At 40.6% G+C, this 17219-nt stretch overlaps 1 protein-coding gene across 11 annotated transcripts in view; it reads right to left on the bottom strand.

Moving 5' to 3' along the window:
• The window catches only part of LOC117939225 (microtubule-associated protein 2-like), a 58559-nt gene that overhangs the window by 19399 nt on the left and 21941 nt on the right, over positions 1–17219 (bottom strand). For 10 of the 11 annotated variants that reach the window (XM_034864334.1, XM_034864339.1, XM_034864338.1 and 7 more), the window contains exons 1-2: positions 17175–17219; positions 6273–6341 (exon numbers count right to left, since the gene is read on the bottom strand). The exon at positions 17175–17219 is cut by the window's right edge and continues 177 nt beyond it. The gene's annotated coding sequence lies outside the window, so the exon portion shown is untranslated. The remainder of the gene's footprint in view (positions 1–6272; positions 6342–17174) is intronic. The other variant, XM_034864335.1, reaches the window with a different exon arrangement.

Genomic DNA, 17219 nt, shown 5'->3' with positions numbered 1-17219 from the left:
GTGTAAAGCACTTTGAATTGCCCTGTTGCTGAAATGTGCTATACAAATAAAGCTGCCTTGCCTTGCCTTGCCTAATAAGTATTACCTGAATGGCATATGTTTTACTGCTTGAGAGGCCAGCTTCAATCCAACACACAACAATAAACAAATGAGTGAATAGCATCTAAAACAGAATTTATACAAATCTTGAATATGTGAAAAACAAAAAGAGGGAAGGTGCACTGCAGAAAGCAGCTTGTCAAATGATGAAAACACACCCTACATATCCCCTCACCAATGACAACGAGGTTGTTACCATGGCAACCTGAACAGGTCTTATGGGGGGTCCAACAGATGGGTTTGACAGTTTTGTCCGATTCAGACGAAAAAGTGCTTTGCACACACACACACACACACACACACACACACACACACACACACACATACACACACACACTTGTGCAGAACATGCCAGACTGCAGCACCTATTACAGCTCTCACTGCCTTCACTACAGAGCAACAAGCTCTTATCCACCAATTATAATGACAAAAGGTTTGTCCCAATCGAGTATGCACCACCAATGTATCTACATTCTAATCAAGCATGCACCCTCATAAAAGCCTTTTTTCCCTTTAGGGGAAAGACATGATGTTGCTTTTTAAACAAGATTAGCAGGGGGCCCTCCCTTGCTAGCAGCCAAGTTAAACTGCATCATTATCAGCTGCAGCTCATATTATCATAACAAATCATCCTTTCTTCCTCCATTTGTCCTATCCCTTTCTTTCTTTCGGACTATGTCCGTTAGCTGGTAGCTTTTTGTTGAGCTTAAAGTAGTTTATATTTATTTATTGCTTCTTTCCTCTTTTCCATTTCATATTCATCTATTTGTCTACATTTGTCTTTTTCATCCTGATTCTCCTACCGTTTTCCTCTCTCTCCTCCATCAGTATTTTGCATTTTTCAAGCCACGCTGATCCGTTTCCAAACACATTCACCCAAATTTTAGAATAGTAAAATAAGCTCATATCCACTAGTCCACTAGCTTGAAAACTTTTGCAGTTGATCAATATGAATCTGATCTAAAATGTGACAGAGCCAGTCTAGATGCTATCTCTCTTTCCATTCAGTTGCGATAAGCTAACAGGCTGAAAGGTTACATATTAATCACACAGACATGAGAGATGTATCAATCGTCTCATGGCAAAAAACAACTCTCAGCAAGAAAACTTTCAAAATGTCACAATTGAATATCTAATTGATTTGTTTTCAACCCAGCTGAGACAAAATAAATCAGGGACATGTCAAATTCTTGGCAGCTTCAGTCCTCAAATATGTACAGTATATACATACTTTGTGAAATAGCCTACAGTTCTCTTTTGTCTCAATCTCTCTTCCCTCGTCACTACGTTTGAAGTCTTTCTCCTTCCCTGCAGCGCTGCATGACGACAGGCTCACAGTGATCGGGGCTAATGTCTGCTGCAGTGGGAAGATGGAAGGATCAGAGAAGGGAGAGAGAGAGAGAGAGAGAGAGAGAGAGAGAGGGGAGGAGAAAGACCTACTGACACTGAAAGATATGTGACCAAAGTGTCTGAAGCTGAAAATCTCAGCCCAGGGCTCAGTCTCGTCCCAGCTGTGAAGGAAGAAAACCGGTGCGGGGACAGCCAGATTGTGCTGATGGTGGTTCAGAATTGCATTGACCTGCTTTCAGCTGCTGTTTTCGTAATGTTACATATTGTCCCTACAAAGGATGACATACACATCGTCTGTTTACATAAACAGTTGAGAGGAACAGGCTCTTAACTGCAGAGGAATGCATGCACAGCACACTTTTTCTCACAAATCCAAATGCATTTCACCCCAGGTGTCTAGATAGACTTCAAAAACCTCTTGTATTACTTGTTGGCTTATTTGCTGTGTTGATGTTTTGACTCCCCTATACCAGCAGAATGTAAAATACTAAGAACCACTGACATTTTAATATAAAGTGGATGAAAGTGGAAGAAAAACTGGTAGCATTGGTTGCGAGTTACAGTAGTAGTAACACCTGTCCTTTTAGAACCCTAATGCAGTGCCAAATTCTTTATTTATCTACTGATGTCCGGGTTCGCCCACCCTCAGGACCTGGCCTTTCAGGCACACCTTGTCAGCTTCTTGGGGTTAACATAATCTGACATTGTCCTCTCCCTCGGCTCCCTTTTAGCTTATTGTGATAAAAAGAAAATTAAAAGTGTAGAATGGGCATCTTTCCAAACGTAACATCAAAACAGCAACAGGTTTTTTAATAAATCTGCAATTAGCTTTGTGGGTATCTGACAAAAATGAAAAAACTAGGTATACTCTAGACCGATGTGGCTCACCTGCAGACAAGAAGTGATCTCTGGTGCCATTAAGGGTGGACTAAAATAAACCAAAACCACCTACACTTAAGATGTGACACGTTCTTAGAAACCAGGTTATAGCAATATCCTTTAGAGAATCTCAGACTATTAAAAACTGTTTGACTTTTACACTCTCTGAAAGGAAAGAACCCCAGCAGTTAGCCCCTAAGTGCACAGCATGTGAATCATCACAATGTCCTTATCTTCAAAGGGTTAAATCACCTACACTGGAAGTCAAAAAAGCACTGTCAAATGACATCACATCTCAGGATTGATTTCTTAAATTGAACATGCCAGCATGGGACAAGAGAGAAGGGCAGCAGGCTTGAGGCTTGACCGACTTCTCTTTTCTCCCTCTTCCTTTTGTCTTTCAACACCTCACACTTCCAGCCGCAGCATCCCCCCATCTTTACCGACTCCACCCCGTCCCTAATCCGACCTCACTTCCCTCCCGTCTGCGCCAACCCCCCTCCGTCCACCCCACCCCAATCTGGGTCACTCATCACGCCTTTCACATCGGAATGCCACCATCCATTTAGGAGGGAGGATGGAATCTCTGGCAGCCAGACTCAGTAGGCCAACCTGGCCTTAATCCAATGTGGGAGCGCTCAAGTGTGTGTGTGTGTGTGTGTGTGTGTGTGAGGTCTCGAACTTTAGGTATGCTTTTCCACATCCCAATTGTAGATTGGACGGTTAACAGTATTATTCTATCTCTGAATATCATATCTGCATCCAAATGTGGAGGCCATGTGGTCAAACATTTCCTAACCAATGCTGTGTTAAGCCATTTAAACCAGTATTTTTATTTTATATCCGTTGCCTGAGTTCCTTTTACTCTCCCAACACATAAGGGGAAACATCCAGGAAAACCTATTTTCATTATTTAAATTATAAGTTAATAATTTATTTACATGGACTACAGTTCCAATATTATGTCAGTGAGGACAATGAGTCATACATGTTTGACCTCTCTAAGACACACTCTGCCCCTCCTTCCTCTACTCCTTCCCTTTGAGCTTTCACGTCAAAGTCAAAGTTAGCGTGAAAGTGATACTTCCTGTCATTGAAATATTAGTTGCTCTACTGAAGGGCATTTTGCATATGAAAGTGTGACTGTTTACATGGCTTGTGATACTGACCCTGTGTAATACTTTGCAGTGGATGAGGGCAAACTGTCACATTAAACATTAGCCCTGAGGAGGACAGCAGGACAGTCAAGGGTGCCCTGTCCTGTAATCAACCCAGAATCCAGCAGCTTCCCCCTCAGCAGCAGCGGATTATGTTGTGCTGACTCAGCAAAACGTGTGGGGGATTGACATGGCAATAATGAGCGCTGCCATTAAAGCGTGAATGAACTGTGTATATAGTGAACAGCAGCATGACGGGCAAGGCGCACACACACACACACACACACACACACACTCGCACACATGCCCATGTGCAGGGCTGATTCCTCTCCTTGCAGATTAAATACCGTAATAACAGCAGTATTGGTGCACTGGGAACTAATAAGGCGTTACTTCTCAGAAACATATCTCATCATGCCAAAACATCTGAATTAAGCAACACTGATGCTGTGACAATAACAATGACATAAGATTAGAACATATTTTCTGAAAAACCAACGTAGTTAGCAATGTGAGCATGTGAAACAGACGTAAAATCAACTTTTTGCAAACTAGACTTTCTATCTGTACAAGTCAAAAAATAGTGCTCATCTTATCTAATGTGTATACTCCATAAATTGAGTGTGTCGTAGTCCTTTTAAATAAGTGCTTATCATAGCCTACTGGTTATTCCTCCCCATCTTTGATCACAGTCTTTAAAATCTGAGCATGAATACTGACCGCAAGAAATGTATTCACCGGACTGATAAAGTGTGATTTAAATCCAATCTTTTCTGATGAAATGAATGTTTAGGATGTCTGCTGCAAGTGTCAAGGTGATCATAAGATGACCTTTATAACCTTCATGCCACAATGACGCTGCGGTGTGTCACATCCAATCAGCTGTTTGCAAAGTTTCTTACTCTAAACTACTTCAGCATGACTCTTACATTTCTAAATAAAACACAGATAAAATAGTTTTGATTACAAACAACAGTTACCTAACATTACCATTATAACTCATTCATTATAAACTACTTAAATTCCAGAAAAATATACAGTAAGTGACCATAAACATAGATCTCAATTAGGATCCCAGCAGTTATAGTCAATAGTGCTTTCTTGAGTCTTTAGCAACGTGCTTATCAAATTGCTGATATTTCAAATGGCTCATTGTGAGAACTTGATTGGTATTATTGGATTTTTAGGGAATTTTCAGAGTAAAGTATGTCTGCACAATGAATTGTCCTCCTTCAAGATGATTTATGCCTTATTAAATCAAACTGAAAGCTGTGTCTCTTCTGCGTCCTAACTTTAGATTTGATTCCCTCCTCTCACTGCCGGCACGCATGCTTTCCCCTTCTCTTTAGTTAGATTCTTCAATCTCATCAGAGGAGTAGATGCTTCCTGGCACACATCCGCCCCACGGTGATGTCACTGTTCCCATGGTGAATTGAGCACCGGAGTGGGAGGGGCTGGTGGTGGTCAGGAGAGGATGCTGGTTGAGAGTGGACTCTGAACATGTTATGGATCCTGAAATAGGTCACCCGATCCTCCAGGCGCAGCTCCAGGGGTCTTTCCCAATAGCACTTACACAAATGTCAGCCAAACCATTTAAATCCATCAATACGCTGATGGCTGGTTGCTGGTTGGGCTGTTGATGTCATTTTTAGATTTTTTTGGCTGGTGCTGATGGGGGTGGTATGTAAGTGTATCACTGTTTTGCTGCACCAGCAACAGCAATTTAATGGGAAGAAATGGGCGGTTACCATGAGAAGTAACAAACCATGGCTAAACCTACTGTATAAATAAAAAAGGGCCATCTTTAAAAAGTCAAAATGCATCAATAAAAATCATAAAACAGGATGTGAGTCCCTCCCACACTGTGTGATCGAATGGTGATTTAGAGCAGATGTGTGATAACTGTGTATTACTGTAAATCATTCATTTATAATTATACGTACAAGTTAAAGCACAGGCAACCAGAATAAAAAAATTAAAAAAAAGGACTTCAGCTTTTTTTGCATAATAATTCTTGGAAATTGTCCCAACCAAAAATATAGAGCAACAACTGTGACATGTACACACAGCACTGAGTCCTCCCTCACCAGCCTTCTTACATTATAACGTGTCCTTCATGGCAGCGAGGATAATGACAGTCCACAGCCCACGCCCAGCATACACACACACACACACACACACACACACCCTGTTCAAATCAACCTGAACACATGCACAAACACCCAAAAAATGAACCACACGCAAACACACAAACACACCCTTTAAATGACACCCCGAATGCATCCACTAAGCTAAACCCACAACCCATCGGGAGCAAACACATAGTTAACATGATCTAAATATAGACACGCACAAACAAAAGACTTCTCTGAATTTTTTTTTTTTCCATTCCATTTCCTGCCATGCGACTCACACATTTGACCACCGTAACAGTCAAAACCCGAGTTTCAAGTTAATGACTGCTTTTTTTGCCAGTCAAAAATATCTTGCATGACATCAACCCAAACAATCGTCCCTTCTTCCGTCCAACATGTTGTAGAGTATAATTCCCCCTCTCTATTATACATCCATGGACGGCCAAGCTAATCATCTGGCTGAGTGCAGCCACTTAGATCTGACTCCTGAGGCCCCATGAGTCATGGGAAAAGTGAGTGTGAAATGTCATGAATGGATGTAGTGCAAATAATACTATCTGGCAGCGGTCCAGACGTAGATTTCTAACTTGTTTAAGTGTGAGATGACTTTAGACTCTTTTTTGTTTAAAAAAAAAAAATGGTATTAGCTTACCTAACTTGAAGCGCTGTCTTCACTGATGGACCAAACAGACCGGTGCTGGGTTGAAGTGTCTGTTCAGATCTGCATGAAGAAAGAGGGAGGTAGAAGAAGAAGGAACACATGTTAGGACATCAATAATGTGCAGCACTACAGTTGAACACTCCTCCTTAGAAAATAAACATAAAGAGTTAAATCACTGGGTCTGACAAATGCCTGAACCCATTTAGCTCTCATGTCAGCCTCGTGTTAAACACAGCTGTGCACGAGCCGTGCACGCGCACAGCAGCTTAGCTTTGTCACCTTGAGTCTGCCAGCAACATTAATCCAAACCTCAGTGTGGCCTCGTCTGCCTTTTAAGCTGCCGCACTGATGGGCTGTACACAACAACAAAACCAAAGAGTAGTCTGTTCAGTGGCCATGCATGAGTGTGTGTTTTCACATTAAAAACGCTATTTGGTTGACTTTTTTTTTCTTTTCTTTTTTGGCGATCATGAGTGTCATCACAGGACTTTGTCATGCATTTCATGTTAATATATTTGGTTAATTTGCTTATTTTGTTGTGTTAATTTCATTGCACCTGCATATTTTATACTAAAATGAATGGCGTTACTCCCATTGTTCGCATTATCAAATTTCCCTTCATGAATGAATGATTTGCTTGTCATTTCTTTTTATCTTTTAATTTGTTTTGTTGTATGCTCTAAGTGAAGGTGGCATAATATCTAAGTGCTGGAAATATCTTTACAAAAAAATTCTGCATTGTGTTTTTTTGGGGCATAGATGCAAACTTGAAGAAATAGTTCTACATTTTGGGATATTGACTTATTTGCTTTCTTGTTAGATGATAAGATGGATTTCTGAGGACTATGGTTGACTGCTCCTCAGATCTCTGCAGGGTAAATCCAGACAGCTAGCTAGTTTTCTGTTGCACGACTAAAACTACTTTTGAACATACACATGTTCCACCAAAACAAGTTCCTTCCCGAGACAATTTTGCAGCGGCACCGTGGCTCCGTCCGGCGCTTAGCTAGCACCGCCCAAGACAAATGTGATTGGTTTAAAGAAATGTCAATTAACCCTTCAAGGAATTTTTTGTGAACTAGCCTGCCCCTCCTCCGCAGGGACTACTCGAAAGGGACCAAGAAGCACTAGCCTTGCTGAGAAACAATAAGTAGAAAAAAGTCAAAGTTAATGAAGGTGACTACAGACACCCTGAAATAAAAAAGAAAAAAAAAGAAAACAAAGGTCAGTAGGATAGTTTCCAAGGAAACAGGGATGACAACAATAAAAAAAAAAAGAAATCAAAGTGGTTATTTTGTTAGAGATTACAAGTGAACGAGTCATCTGCGTGTCAACTCTGGAGCTGTTTTTGAGATTTGTGAAAATCTTGGATTGGTCCGTCGGGGCTGAGCCAGGGGATGAGTTCAGGCTTAAGACAGCCGTGAAGGAAAACAGATTTGCACGTTTACGCTGCTTTTGGACTGTAAGGAGGTAGAAAACAGAGCATCCTGTTAACATTAAAACAGTGTGAAAGGATTGTCGGGGGGGGCGGGGGGAGGTTCTGGTGCCAAAGCAGGCTGTTAGGGAGAAGAAGAAAAAGATAGAAGATGAAGTAGAAAGAGAGCTGAGCAGAGATTCTCCAAACAGGAAGGAGGTTGATTTATTGGAGAAGAGAGAGACAAAGAGACCTTTCTCCTACGGGGTAGTTTGGGTAATCATCTTGTCTTTGTTTATCACCTATCATGTTATAACCTTTCATGTCATCATGTTTTTTCCCCCTTTGGATCCCCAGTTTTTTTAAAAGCCTTTTTGTTGTCTCACTGAATTCTATTTTGTGTTTCTTATGCTGTAACACATGGTGTGGTCATGCTTTTCATGTTAACTCATTATCATCATTGCAATTTCATAATTTCACATTTTACGGAAAACTTTTAGTCTTTTAGTATTGTTTAGTTAACATTATCAAATTAAACCTAAAGTTTCTCCCAGAACTGTATGATTTTTCTGTCATTTTCTTTTAATTGACAGTTTTTTTCCATATTTTTGTTGCATGCAGGAAGAAAGTTGTATTATTAGAAAGCAGAGTAATGAAGCGGGGCTTGATTGAGAATTCACAGACTTTAATGTAGAGAAACTACAAAAAGTGTCTTGTGTATGATTTCTGATGAGCTTTTAGTGTGTGTACCAGAAATATGGAAAAACAACACCTCATGTCACTTGTAAAAAAAAAAGTTGACAACAACAAAACATGGACTTTGTTTTACATGGATTAAAACATGCAAAACCCCTACTGGAATGGTCTTTTAATTTGAAGGAATTGGATCAAATGTTACTATTTTCCTTGGATTTGTTATTTGTCTGCAGAAATAAAGAAAAATAGACATAAAGGGTAAGAGAAGAGTAAGGTCACATAGTAAGTGATGTCTCAAATAGGGGACGGCTAGCCAGTTGGGGACGCTTAGCCAAAAAGAAAAAAAAAGATATAAAGAGATGCATAGTTACCACACAACCCAAAAATATCAGGAGGAGAGTGATAGAAATAGAAGCATTAAACTCTAAGCCACCTTTTTAACCGAGCACAGCAGCTGACCTGAAATCTTCTATATCTTTGTTTTCTTCTTCTTCCAAAACTGCACCCATGTTTTTAATAAATCATGAATTCACAATTGGAGCTTGTGATCTCGGAAACGAAACTAATTAAGTAACTGATGCAAGTTAACTGTAATTGGGCGGAAATAAGGAATTCATGAGTGAATTCCTGTCTTCTTTGTGATCAGCTACCAAATTACTCATTTATTACTGCACTAATAATGACAACTACCCTCTACATACCACTGCCAGTCTGAACATAAAGTATCTAATATCCAAAACTCATTAATTACAGCTTTTACAGAAAGAAAAGCTGATTTTCTTTATTTATTACATATGAAAATCGTATAAATTGCACAAGATGATCATCAACCTCCAGTAGCACATCCCCCTGGGTCGATGTGTTAGGGATGGGCCTGTGAACAAACAGGCAATTTCTCTTGAGTCTCTGGAAAGGACGAAAACAGCATTTTTGTTGTCTGGTATTTGTCTTGACCTGCATGTTCCTCCTGGGAGGAGGGAGGGTCAACATGTCAAATAGAAGACAAAGAGAGAAGAGATGGAGGAAGGGAAGAGTCAAAAACAGAGGAAGGAGGTCAGAGGCTGACCCAATCCACCGATTTGACTTCATCATCAGAGACAAAGCAAATGGGAAATTAATCCTAATCTCAGCCCTATTTTTAAAAGGCTCGATAAACCTTGTGGAACTTTTGCTGAAACGATCCAGCAGAAGAGATAGAGGGGATGAGCCCATCATCACAGGAAGATATTTTCCACAGTTATCTGGTTTACTTTAATTGATCAGTGCCATCTGCATTTTAGGAATCTGTCACACAAAAGCATAATTATCCAAATTGCAATTTTCATACCATACAAAGCTATTGGAAAACATAGATAAAAGAAAAGAAAGCTGTATCGATCATCACATATGGCAAGAAGGTGTCAGAGCTTTGGTGTCAAACTGCCAACGCGGTGATCAGTGGATGACGGTAGGTAAAGAACTATCAATATTTCCTATATATGGACACGTCTTTGTTATCTAATTTGCTTTCTGTGACTTAAACTATCTTCCGACCTTAGCTATCTAGACAGCATGTTATGCAAAGCATCCGATGACAACATGACATAACCAGGAATTTCCAACACTACAACAGGACTATATTTAGAAACGTAGCGCTAGATTTACTAAGGTAATCAAACATGGCTGCAAGAGCTAGCGTTATGTCACCTGAAGGCTTAGTTGCTAAATCAAGAACTATTCCTACAGCAAGCTAAAGGCTAAAAAGTAAGTATTATTGGGTTATTTTTAGTAATCCTGTAATTTAAATAAAAGTATATCTGGGTGCTTAAACCCACACACTGATTTCAATTAAATAATAAATATAATAAATGTGTTTTAAAAGGAAAACTAGTGCCAGAAAATTACACAGTGTACAGTATGTTAACCCTCAAGTTGTCCTTGGGTCAAATTGACCTGTTTTCCTATATCAATGTTCTTTTTAATAACCCAAAATGACATGATTGATTCCATACAACGCTCTTTGGCAAGTAAAAATCTATTTTCATCAATGTTGGCGTCTCTTTTTCAATTTTATATTCATAAAAAAAAAAAGAATTGAAGTGGTTTTGAAATAGTGTTGAGTAAAAGTTGACATATTCCAGTCTGTGATTATTCATCAACATCCATTCCTTTAATTTTAGTCTAAATAATTCCAAAATTTCATGCTTTTCCAACTCAAACATTAGGTTTAATTTCCTATAAATGAGGCTTATTTTCTATAAATTCCAAAAATAACTATAACACTAAAGTTATGAAGTTAGTGTTACGTAGTGTTGAAAATGTCAAAAAAAGGGCCAAACATTTAAAATAAGCGTCAAAAGTATTGCAAAAATGGAAAAAACGTAAGAAAAATTTAAAAACATTGATAAAAAGCATCAACAAAAGTGTTGATTTTTCAATTTTGATGTGCAGACAACACAGGGGGTTAATAATGTGGCTGTTAAAGCTGCTGTGATTTGTGCATGTTTTGGTCCAACCAGCCAGTAATTTGACAGAATCTCTCCTTTGAGGTCTCCGCTTCTTCTCTTTTCAACTTGGCCATCGCCCCCACTTCCTCATCTATAATTCACAAAGACAGCCTCCTTCTCCCCAAAGACCAACATGCACGCACACTCCCTTGGGCCCCTGCATGCCTCCATGAAACAGACACAAAAACGCATTCAAGTTAATTCATGTTACATCAAAGCCACGAGGACTCGCAGTCAAGGTAAGGAATATTCACGTCCAAAATATGATTTTCTTAACGTATTCCTATTCTTCCAAATCTGATATCCATTATCCATTTCAGATATGGTGTTAAGCATTTGTGGCTTCTCATTATCTTTTCTCATCACCGACTTCACTTGAAGTTACCCGGTGAGTAATTGCATCTATGATTCACTTCGCCTTTCCTTATCACAACTGTGCATGTGGACCTGCACTCCTTTATTCAGCAGGGGACACGGCAAACTCAGTGCAATCTAACAGGTGGAAAGAGACAGAGCGGAGACTGTTTTCCACACTTCCACACACTCTGCACTGATTACAGAGTGGCCTGAGTGGCTAATGAGCCAAACTCTGCCGGGAAAGAGGCTCATTAATTTATCCAAAGGAAACAATAGAGAAGAGATGAGCAGTTTGAAGAGGAAGGGGGGGGGGGGGGGGGGGCAGGGCATTGTAAGCACTGGAGCAGTACGCCCTGCAGTACACTGCTTCATCCTGCTATGCCCTGCAGTGCCCTGCTACGCCATGAACTACCACAACTACTATTTCTAGTCATACTTCAATCATGTATTGTTGTGACTGTTGTTGCCACTGTTCATCACCGCCCCCCAACCGGCCCCGTCAGACACCACCTACCAAGACCCTGGGTGTGTCCCAGGTTTCTTCCTAAAAGGGAGTTTTTCCTCGCCACAGTCGCACTAATTGCTTGCTCTTGGAGGAATAACTGGAATTTGTGGGTCTTTGTAAATTATAGAGTGTGGTCTTGACCTATTCTATCGGTAAAGTGTCTTGAGATAACTCTTATGATTTGATACTATAATTAAAATTGAATTGAATTGGAGCAGCAGAACATTTTCTCAATTTTCCCTGTAACTAGTACACAATTACAGTTATTTTCAGGAAATTATTAGAATAATGGTATTAATTTTGAGATGTATGACGCTTGTTAGATAGAAAGGAGAAATTACCTTATTCAAAATTGCTTAAGATATCACTTATCATCTGGCCTTAACATACAGTATCTAGTGCTAAGCAGTAACATGACATATGTTAGATTATGCTACTTGAAGTATCCACATCTTATTGGACAAAAAAATAGTAGAGAAGACCTTGGATCCACATATTAACACGTCTCATACTGTATATGTGAAAACCAAACACTCTGCCTGTCACATCCAGTAATCTACAAGCTCAAACACATGCCGGCAGCACTTTCCCTCACTGCGTCATGTAAACCAGGCAGGACCAGGTGGAGGTCTTTGTGCCCCCGAGGCAACAGCTGCACTTAAGAGTGAAAACAGGTGGGTGACCTGGCCTATATTCATAGATATAGGTAGGTTTCTTAGTGGCCAAAAAACATCACACACACATTCATCAATCGGCATGACGGTACAAGGCGGTCCAAAACAGGACCTGCAGGCTGAGATTTTAAACTTTCACCATCAACAATGTGAAGAGGCTGAACATGTGCGTTACATTTTTAGAAACCCCTATGTTAGGGTCTGGTGGTCTGTTGATCTCCGATGTGGACTGAGCTGAAACAAGTAAGTCGGACTGCTGTAAATGCCTCATGTGTTGTAGTTTTATATATAGAGTACATTCATTTATCCATATTGATAAGGTTGGTCATCATATGGATTTGATCAATTCTCGATTCCAATTCTTTCAGGGGTGGAGTTGAAATGTGTCGCATGCTTATTTCACAAATAGGAGGAACATTTTATCTGTAATTCAATGGTGGGTTGCAGTTTTCCAATTGCTTTCTCAATGTAAAGTAAAGCCACACTAGAGCGCCGCTTACTGCGCTTGATGGCTGCAACCCAACAAGCGTCCGGCTGCTTACGTAAACCAAAACTTGCACATATTATATTGGGAAGTGATGATTGGATTTGAAGCCAAAATCCTCCAAATGACTCCAATAAAGAAAATATTTTATAGGAATCGTAATATTTGAAACAATTCCAGGTAGGAATCAGTTCTCAATGCGTTATTCTTAATTATTCTCCTGACATAGCAAACACCAAAAGTGGTGCTTTGCTGATTTACTCAAAGGATGCCCACTTCTTCATAGCGGTTGGAATAACAGGGCACCTCACAATACAATGCACGATACATGGCTCATGATACTGATATTACGATACAGCAATTCTGTGAAAATCCATAGATTGTTAGAAAATCCTGTAAAGTTACATCACAATATTGGTCTAACTTCCCTGTGAAAAGTTTGAGTGCAGGTTTTCTCTCTTTATTCACTGCAAGTCCAAACTGTTAGAAAACAGCACAATTCCGCAGCACAGTTTTAATAAAAATTAAACTATAATAACTTTAGAACAACTATGGGTCCAGACTTTGGATTTAAACGTGGCTGGGGCATGTAAACTGCTGTCTATCATCACCAGGGATGTATTAAGAGAACGATCATTACGTTGAAAACCTCTTCTTCTTCTACTACCACCTCGAGGAGCCGTGAAGTAGCAATGCTGGGAGCAGGGAAATCTATTTGTAGTGCCTTATTATTAACAATTATTTTTAAAAAAATGATAAGTGGCATCAGCATATTGATTGTTGTATCGGATGAACAGGGACAACTATATTGCTGTATCGATTGTCCCACCCCTACTTCTTCAGTAATCCTTACTTTCTATTATGTGGCAACATCATGCATTCCTCAACAGCGCTACATTTAAGCGTCACATATTTCCCGCATAACGCCCAAAATAACATGCTGTCTTTTTTATTCAGCATCTGTCTGTATGGCTCTCCTCATCTTTGACAGTGACATCAAGCTACATATCCATCAAGTGTCACTTTTCAACAGAAACTTTAGGGCATTCTGTCAAAGTTGAGGGTGGTTTTGACTCGACCGCAATGTCCCTTTGTCTTTGTTTGCCTCTGAAAATAACATACAGCACATTCAAATCTTTGATGGAGATCAAAAACACCGCAGCACGAGAAGTTGATTTTGAAAGATACTGTTGCAATTACTGGATGACTAAAACATCTCATTTGGCAGCTGGATAATCAACCAGATGGTGAGGTTAAAAGTTTTACGTCTCAGTATTTACACTACAAACAACAAGAAACTTCTTGTGCTGATGCACACCATGAGATGGGGTTGTAAGCATAATAAAAAGCTAAGTGGACCCAGTTTTAGTATTAATCTATCATAGGAATCAATTAGGACTCTAACGCTACACCAAACCCAGGATTTGTTCATATCATGATGTTTGACCTACGATTCAATACAAAACTCGATTCTTTTGTACTTTAAAATAATCTTTCCAAAATCGTTTCAGTAGGAGGGACAGAAAGGGAAAAGTGCTTTGGTGCCTCCTATAATGGTGCTGTTGATAAGTAGCTAAAGCTAATGCTTGGTCTGTAGCGTTAGCTAATTCTTGGTAGATAACATAACATTACAACATTGTTCAACCCGCAATTCATTAGTAAAATATTTACTCTATAGATAGACGACTAGTCTAATGGTAATTTAGCTAGCTAGCACACCCCTGTCTGTCTGACTCAGTCTCCCGGTGCTGCAAAACTTCAGTCGATATGAGAGCTGACAACAACCCCAGTCCCGGGACAAATCCACAGTCAGCCCCCAGCCAGCTAGCAGCCATCCACTATCATTACAGCCCCAGGTCCCAGGACACATCCACAGTCAGCCCCCAGCCAGCTAGCAACCATCCACTATCATTACAGCCCCAGTCTGCAGACACACCCACAGTCAGCCCCCAGCCAGCTAGCAGCCAGCCTGGTCAGCACTTAACTCCGGTGCTAAGGACTCTAACGGCAGTTTACTGAACCTTCAGGAAACAGACCCAGGCACTCGAATCAGAACAGTGGCCGTATTCGTAGTTACACCTCCGTTACCATTAAAAAAAAATAATAAAAAAGACTAATACTAATAGTTATTTAAAGATGAGGTAGCACTGGATCTGGACTGGAAGGATAACTCTGGGAGTTGGAAGGGGTGTGTTACAATTCTGCCTTCTCACAACGCAACACAGGATCTTGGAGTGTCAGGATTTTGGTTTCATGCTGCATCTAGTTACAGCCCTTGAATCAATGTATTCCAAAACAGGGTTAGCATGTAGGCTATATACAATCTCTCTCAGAAATACAAAAAAATACAGTATTTTTTATTGCACTATTATACATGTTGTACATTTTCATGTTCAAAATCTAAGCTAAAGAGGTCAAATATCCTAAGGTGTGGTCAATCTCCCAAAACCCTGGATCCTACAATCCTCATAATGCAACGTGATAACATGTGTTCATTGCAGGATTAAACTACAAAGTTGTAGTTCGAGATTTGTTTCTAACTGGCAGTAAGAGAAGTAGGCGTCACATCTTTGTCACATTAGGCTCCATTACATTTCAGATGCATTGCTGACAAACAGCAGTTGGAACCAAGGGCAACTCCAAAACAAAGTCTCTGTCTCCCACTGGCTTTGCCCAACAGTTGGTCAAACAACAGCAACAGCAACAGCAACCTCCCTTCCAAGCGGCAACCTCAGGCAAAAAGGGGATGCAGGAAAAATAGGAAAAGGGAGGATGATGATTGGGGGGACAGGACTTAAATTTGTAACCCCAAAAGGAGGACAGAGAGAGGGCACGTTTACCCCATCGTCCTCCCCTCCTACACCATGCCGTGTCATCCAGAGTTGGTTACCAGGAAACGACAGCTCGCCTCAGAGCTGCCAAGCAACAATGCAGACAGACAGAGATAGAAATAGAGGGGAAGTGTGTGTGTGTGTGTGTGTGTGTGTGTGTGTGTGGGGGGGGGGGGGGGGGGGGGGGGGGGGGGGGGGGGGGGGGGGGGGGGGGGGGGCACGTCACTGTGGATAGGATACACACCCTGGCGACTTCTGGCACACAGTCATAGACAGAACAGGGATAGGCCCAAAGCGTGCCATTGCAGCAATATCTCCTTTAAAATAAAAAAAATGTCCAGTCACTACAGATTGAAAGGAAAAGAGTGTGAGAGAAAAAAAAAAAAAACAGGGGGGAAGTGGGAGAGAGATGAGAGATCAAAGCAGATAAAGGCAGAAACATGCAAAGGGAGGAATAAACAAGAGTGACAGGGAAGAAGAAAAGAAAAGGTCTAAGAAAAAAAAGGCAACGGACGGAGTGAGTCAGAGTTGGCGTCTCATCACTCCATCACCACCTGCTCACATCGAAACTAGGGCTGCACCATATGAGGAACCCATCTACTTGACTGATATAGCAATTGCGATATGATTCTTTATCATATCATATGTATTGGAAGGAATGATCATTTTTGTTTATTCTCATTTTCATTGAAAAAGTAGGGTTAGAAACCAAGATTACAATACAGGTTACAAAGATTTTTTCTTAATTCTGTAGGACAGGACTTGTAGGCCGGGACGTCTCTGCAGCACCTCAATACTTCATTCCGAATGGTTTGACACATATTTTGCCTTTAACAAATATTGCGCCTCCCCCTGGGATTTGTATATTGCATTAGTCCATATTGCGATGAATCAAAACCGCCCGTCAGCCCTAAAACTCGTCCCAAAGGCCACATGCCATCGCAGTCCCAGCCTCTAAACAGATCACAACTGTCTATTATTTCTAAATGTTTTTTTTCTCCAAATTGATCAGGTTTTTTCTATCTCTTGGTAAACATTTGCTTTTACACACTCACACACACACACACACACACACACACACACACACAGAGAGCAGCAGCAGCACACTCAGGGTGAACTGTCCTACTGGCTGAATAATCAGTGATGTCTAGACTGGGTACGCCACGAAGACTATGGGTCACTAAAACACAGAAACAGCCCCTAGCTCTTTCAATCAGTTGTTCATCAGTTGAATATTTCAGCAGCAAATATCCTGAATAATTAGAATCTCTGCAAACAAAGGGGAGATGATACATGGGGAGACATTGATTAGAGATAATAGGCATGCTCGGGGGAGAAGAAGACACTGAAGGATAGGATATCACTGCTGCTTTGGGGATTTTTTTCAAGCAATAAAGCAACTGCATCCAAAAGATTCCACCGCAAAGGAAAAATACATCGTCTTACCTGGTGAGGTAGGGCAGCTTTTTGTCTGCAAAGAGGGCTCAAGGG

The sequence above is a fragment of the Etheostoma cragini genome, chromosome 24 (assembly GCF_013103735.1).
Source record: "Etheostoma cragini isolate CJK2018 chromosome 24, CSU_Ecrag_1.0, whole genome shotgun sequence".
Classification (NCBI taxonomy): Eukaryota; Metazoa; Chordata; class Actinopteri; order Perciformes; family Percidae; genus Etheostoma; species Etheostoma cragini.
This window is presented reverse-complemented; position numbering and strand designations above follow the sequence as displayed.